Source organism: Salvelinus alpinus, chromosome 8, assembly GCF_045679555.1.
Source record: "Salvelinus alpinus chromosome 8, SLU_Salpinus.1, whole genome shotgun sequence".
NCBI classification, from domain to species: domain Eukaryota; kingdom Metazoa; phylum Chordata; class Actinopteri; order Salmoniformes; family Salmonidae; genus Salvelinus; species Salvelinus alpinus.
This window is the reverse complement of record NC_092093.1, coordinates 83,508,604-83,515,135: the sequence shown is the minus strand read 5'-3', so window position 1 is coordinate 83,515,135 and position 6,532 is coordinate 83,508,604.

The window sequence follows — 6,532 nt, the reverse complement described above, 5'->3', positions numbered from 1 at the left end:
TTTGTGAAAGTTTAAAAAACACATGGTAATGTATTTAGTAAAACTGCTGTAACGTAAGTTCCATACTGAATAAACCTTCTCCGCATTTGACAAGCAGAGAAGTTAGAGGAAGTTTTAATCCAATATATTTTTGTCAAACTCTTTGGTTTAGTGGTCAAAATGATAGTTGTTTTGAATTGAATGAATCTGCTAACTTCTGACATTTTTTACCGAAGCCAGAAAAACAGGCGAAGGGTTACAAAAATAGCTCTAGTTACAGATTGGTAGCCCCGATTTGAATTCCGACGACTTGCGTGAAAAGCAGAAGAGTAGGGGAAGATTTTATATAGCAAACATGTTTTTCTGTAAAATGTTGGGAAAGGGGTCAAAACGGCAGTTGTTTGTGAAAGTTTAAAAAACACATGGTAATGTATTTAGTAAAACTGCTGTAACGTAAGTTCCATACTGAATAAACCTTCTCCGCATTTGACAAGCAGAGAAGTTAGAGGAAGTTTTAATCCAATATATTTTTGTCAAACTCTTTGGTTTAGTGGTCAAAATGATAGTTGTTTTGAATTGAATGAATCTGCTAACTTCTGACATTTTTTACCGAAGCCAGAAAAACAGGCGAAGGGTTACAAAAATAGCTCTAGTTACAGATTGGTAGCCCCGATTTGAATTCCGACGACTTGCGTGAAAAGCAGAAGAGTAGGGGAAGATTTTATATAGCAAACATGTTTTTCTGTAAAATGTTGGGAAAGGGGTCAAAACGGCAGTTGTTTGTGAAAGTTTAAAAAACACATGGTAATGTATTTAGTAAAACTGCTGTAACGTAAGTTCCATACTGAATAAACCTTCTCCGCATTTGACAAGCAGAGAAGTTAGAGGAAGTTTTAATCCAATATATTTTTGTCAAACTCTTTGGTTTAGTGGTCAAAATGATAGTTGTTTTGAATTGAATGAATCTGCTAACTTCTGACATTTTTTACCGAAGCCAGAAAAACAGGCGAAGGGTTACAAAAATAGCTCTAGTTACAGATTGGTAGCCCCGATTTGAATTCCGACGACTTGCGTGAAAAGCAGAAGAGTAGGGGAAGATTTTATATAGCAAACATGTTTTTCTGTAAAATGTTGGGAAAGGGGTCAAAACGGCAGTTGTTTGTGAAAGTTTAAAAAACACATGGTAATGTATTTAGTAAAACTGCTGTAACGTAAGTTCCATACTGAATAAACCTTCTCCGCATTTGACAAGCAGAGAAGTTAGAGGAAGTTTTAATCCAATATATTTTTGTCAAACTCTTTGGTTTAGTGGTCAAAATGATAGTTGTTTTGAATTGAATGAATCTGCTAACTTCTGACATTTTTTACCGAAGCCAGAAAAACAGGCGAAGGGTTACAAAAATAGCTCTAGTTACAGATTGGTAGCCCCGATTTGAATTCCGACGACTTGCGTGAAAAGCAGAAGAGTAGGGGAAGATTTTATATAGCAAACATGTTTTTCTGTAAAATGTTGGGAAAGGGGTCAAAACGGCAGTTGTTTGTGAAAGTTTAAAAAACACATGGTAATGTATTTAGTAAAACTGCTGTAACGTAAGTTCCATACTGAATAAACCTTCTCCGCATTTGACAAGCAGAGAAGTTAGAGGAAGTTTTAATCCAATATATTTTTGTCAAACTCTTTGGTTTAGTGGTCAAAATGATAGTTGTTTTGAATTGAATGAATCTGCTAACTTCTGACATTTTTTACCGAAGCCAGAAAAACAGGCGAAGGGTTACAAAAATAGCTCTAGTTACAGATTGGTAGCCCCGATTTGAATTCCGACGACTTGCGTGAAAAGCAGAAGAGTAGGGGAAGATTTTATATAGCAAACATGTTTTTCTGTAAAATGTTGGGAAAGGGGTCAAAACGGCAGTTGTTTGTGAAAGTTTAAAAAACACATGGTAATGTATTTAGTAAAACTGCTGTAACGTAAGTTCCATACTGAATAAACCTTCTCCGCATTTGACAAGCAGAGAAGTTAGAGGAAGTTTTAATCCAATATATTTTTGTCAAACTCTTTGGTTTAGTGGTCAAAATGATAGTTGTTTTGAATTGAATGAATCTGCTAACTTCTGACATTTTTTACCGAAGCCAGAAAAACAGGCGAAGGGTTACAAAAATAGCTCTAGTTACAGATTGGTAGCCCCGATTTGAATTCCGACGACTTGCGTGAAAAGCAGAAGAGTAGGGGAAGATTTTATATAGCAAACATGTTTTTCTGTAAAATGTTGGGAAAGGGGTCAAAACGGCAGTTGTTTGTGAAAGTTTAAAAAACACATGGTAATGTATTTAGTAAAACTGCTGTAACGTAAGTTCCATACTGAATAAACCTTCTCCGCATTTGACAAGCAGAGAAGTTAGAGGAAGTTTTAATCCAATATATTTTTGTCAAACTCTTTGGTTTAGTGGTCAAAATGATAGTTGTTTTGAATTGAATGAATCTGCTAACTTCTGACATTTTTTACCGAAGCCAGAAAAACAGGCGAAGGGTTACAAAAATAGCTCTAGTTACAGATTGGTAGCCCCGATTTGAATTCCGACGACTTGCGTGAAAAGCAGAAGAGTAGGGGAAGATTTTATATAGCAAACATGTTTTTCTGTAAAATGTTGGGAAAGGGGTCAAAACGGCAGTTGTTTGTGAAAGTTTAAAAAACACATGGTAATGTATTTAGTAAAACTGCTGTAACGTAAGTTCCATACTGAATAAACCTTCTCCGCATTTGACAAGCAGAGAAGTTAGAGGAAGTTTTAATCCAATATATTTTTGTCAAACTCTTTGGTTTAGTGGTCAAAATGATAGTTGTTTTGAATTGAATGAATCTGCTAACTTCTGACATTTTTTACCGAAGCCAGAAAAACAGGCGAAGGGTTACAAAAATAGCTCTAGTTACAGATTGGTAGCCCCGATTTGAATTCCGACGACTTGCGTGAAAAGCAGAAGAGTAGGGGAAGATTTTATATAGCAAACATGTTTTTCTGTAAAATGTTGGGAAAGGGGTCAAAACGGCAGTTGTTTGTGAAAGTTTAAAAAACACATGGTAATGTATTTAGTAAAACTGCTGTAACGTAAGTTCCATACTGAATAAACCTTCTCCGCATTTGACAAGCAGAGAAGTTAGAGGAAGTTTTAATCCAATATATTTTTGTCAAACTCTTTGGTTTAGTGGTCAAAATGATAGTTGTTTTGAATTGAATGAATCTGCTAACTTCTGACATTTTTTACCGAAGCCAGAAAAACAGGCGAAGGGTTACAAAAATAGCTCTAGTTACAGATTGGTAGCCCCGATTTGAATTCCGACGACTTGCGTGAAAAGCAGAAGAGTAGGGGAAGATTTTATATAGCAAACATGTTTTTCTGTAAAATGTTGGGAAAGGGGTCAAAACGGCAGTTGTTTGTGAAAGTTTAAAAAACACATGGTAATGTATTTAGTAAAACTGCTGTAACGTAAGTTCCATACTGAATAAACCTTCTCCGCATTTGACAAGCAGAGAAGTTAGAGGAAGTTTTAATCCAATATATTTTTGTCAAACTCTTTGGTTTAGTGGTCAAAATGATAGTTGTTTTGAATTGAATGAATCTGCTAACTTCTGACATTTTTTACCGAAGCCAGAAAAACAGGCGAAGGGTTACAAAAATAGCTCTAGTTACAGATTGGTAGCCCCGATTTGAATTCCGACGACTTGCGTGAAAAGCAGAAGAGTAGGGGAAGATTTTATATAGCAAACATGTTTTTCTGTAAAATGTTGGGAAAGGGGTCAAAACGGCAGTTGTTTGTGAAAGTTTAAAAAACACATGGTAATGTATTTAGTAAAACTGCTGTAACGTAAGTTCCATACTGAATAAACCTTCTCCGCATTTGACAAGCAGAGAAGTTAGAGGAAGTTTTAATCCAATATATTTTTGTCAAACTCTTTGGTTTAGTGGTCAAAATGATAGTTGTTTTGAATTGAATGAATCTGCTAACTTCTGACATTTTTTACCGAAGCCAGAAAAACAGGCGAAGGGTTACAAAAATAGCTCTAGTTACAGATTGGTAGCCCCGATTTGAATTCCGACGACTTGCGTGAAAAGCAGAAGAGTAGGGGAAGATTTTATATAGCAAACATGTTTTTCTGTAAAATGTTGGGAAAGGGGTCAAAACGGCAGTTGTTTGTGAAAGTTTAAAAAACACATGGTAATGTATTTAGTAAAACTGCTGTAACGTAAGTTCCATACTGAATAAACCTTCTCCGCATTTGACAAGCAGAGAAGTTAGAGGAAGTTTTAATCCAATATATTTTTGTCAAACTCTTTGGTTTAGTGGTCAAAATGATAGTTGTTTTGAATTGAATGAATCTGCTAACTTCTGACATTTTTTACCGAAGCCAGAAAAACAGGCGAAGGGTTACAAAAATAGCTCTAGTTACAGATTGGTAGCCCCGATTTGAATTCCGACGACTTGCGTGAAAAGCAGAAGAGTAGGGGAAGATTTTATATAGCAAACATGTTTTTCTGTAAAATGTTGGGAAAGGGGTCAAAACGGCAGTTGTTTGTGAAAGTTTAAAAAACACATGGTAATGTATTTAGTAAAACTGCTGTAACGTAAGTTCCATACTGAATAAACCTTCTCCGCATTTGACAAGCAGAGAAGTTAGAGGAAGTTTTAATCCAATATATTTTTGTCAAACTCTTTGGTTTAGTGGTCAAAATGATAGTTGTTTTGAATTGAATGAATCTGCTAACTTCTGACATTTTTTACCGAAGCCAGAAAAACAGGCGAAGGGTTACAAAAATAGCTCTAGTTACAGATTGGTAGCCCCGATTTGAATTCCGACGACTTGCGTGAAAAGCAGAAGAGTAGGGGAAGATTTTATATAGCAAACATGTTTTTCTGTAAAATGTTGGGAAAGGGGTCAAAACGGCAGTTGTTTGTGAAAGTTTAAAAAACACATGGTAATGTATTTAGTAAAACTGCTGTAACGTAAGTTCCATACTGAATAAACCTTCTCCGCATTTGACAAGCAGAGAAGTTAGAGGAAGTTTTAATCCAATATATTTTTGTCAAACTCTTTGGTTTAGTGGTCAAAATGATAGTTGTTTTGAATTGAATGAATCTGCTAACTTCTGACATTTTTTACCGAAGCCAGAAAAACAGGCGAAGGGTTACAAAAATAGCTCTAGTTACAGATTGGTAGCCCCGATTTGAATTCCGACGACTTGCGTGAAAAGCAGAAGAGTAGGGGAAGATTTTATATAGCAAACATGTTTTTCTGTAAAATGTTGGGAAAGGGGTCAAAACGGCAGTTGTTTGTGAAAGTTTAAAAAACACATGGTAATGTATTTAGTAAAACTGCTGTAACGTAAGTTCCATACTGAATAAACCTTCTCCGCATTTGACAAGCAGAGAAGTTAGAGGAAGTTTTAATCCAATATATTTTTGTCAAACTCTTTGGTTTAGTGGTCAAAATGATAGTTGTTTTGAATTGAATGAATCTGCTAACTTCTGACATTTTTTACCGAAGCCAGAAAAACAGGCGAAGGGTTACAAAAATAGCTCTAGTTACAGATTGGTAGCCCCGATTTGAATTCCGACGACTTGCGTGAAAAGCAGAAGAGTAGGGGAAGATTTTATATAGCAAACATGTTTTTCTGTAAAATGTTGGGAAAGGGGTCAAAACGGCAGTTGTTTGTGAAAGTTTAAAAAACACATGGTAATGTATTTAGTAAAACTGCTGTAACGTAAGTTCCATACTGAATAAACCTTCTCCGCATTTGACAAGCAGAGAAGTTAGAGGAAGTTTTAATCCAATATATTTTTGTCAAACTCTTTGGTTTAGTGGTCAAAATGATAGTTGTTTTGAATTGAATGAATCTGCTAACTTCTGACATTTTTTACCGAAGCCAGAAAAACAGGCGAAGGGTTACAAAAATAGCTCTAGTTACAGATTGGTAGCCCCGATTTGAATTCCGACGACTTGCGTGAAAAGCAGAAGAGTAGGGGAAGATTTTATATAGCAAACATGTTTTTCTGTAAAATGTTGGGAAAGGGGTCAAAACGGCAGTTGTTTGTGAAAGTTTAAAAAACACATGGTAATGTATTTAGTAAAACTGCTGTAACGTAAGTTCCATACTGAATAAACCTTCTCCGCATTTGACAAGCAGAGAAGTTAGAGGAAGTTTTAATCCAATATATTTTTGTCAAACTCTTTGGTTTAGTGGTCAAAATGATAGTTGTTTTGAATTGAATGAATCTGCTAACTTCTGACATTTTTTACCGAAGCCAGAAAAACAGGCGAAGGGTTACAAAAATAGCTCTAGTTACAGATTGGTAGCCCCGATTTGAATTCCGACGACTTGCGTGAAAAGCAGAAGAGTAGGGGAAGATTTTATATAGCAAACATGTTTTTCTGTAAAATGTTGGGAAAGGGGTCAAAACGGCAGTTGTTTGTGAAAGTTTAAAAAACACATGGTAATGTATTTAGTAAAACTGCTGTAACGTAAGTTCCATACTGAATAAACCTTCTCCGCATTTG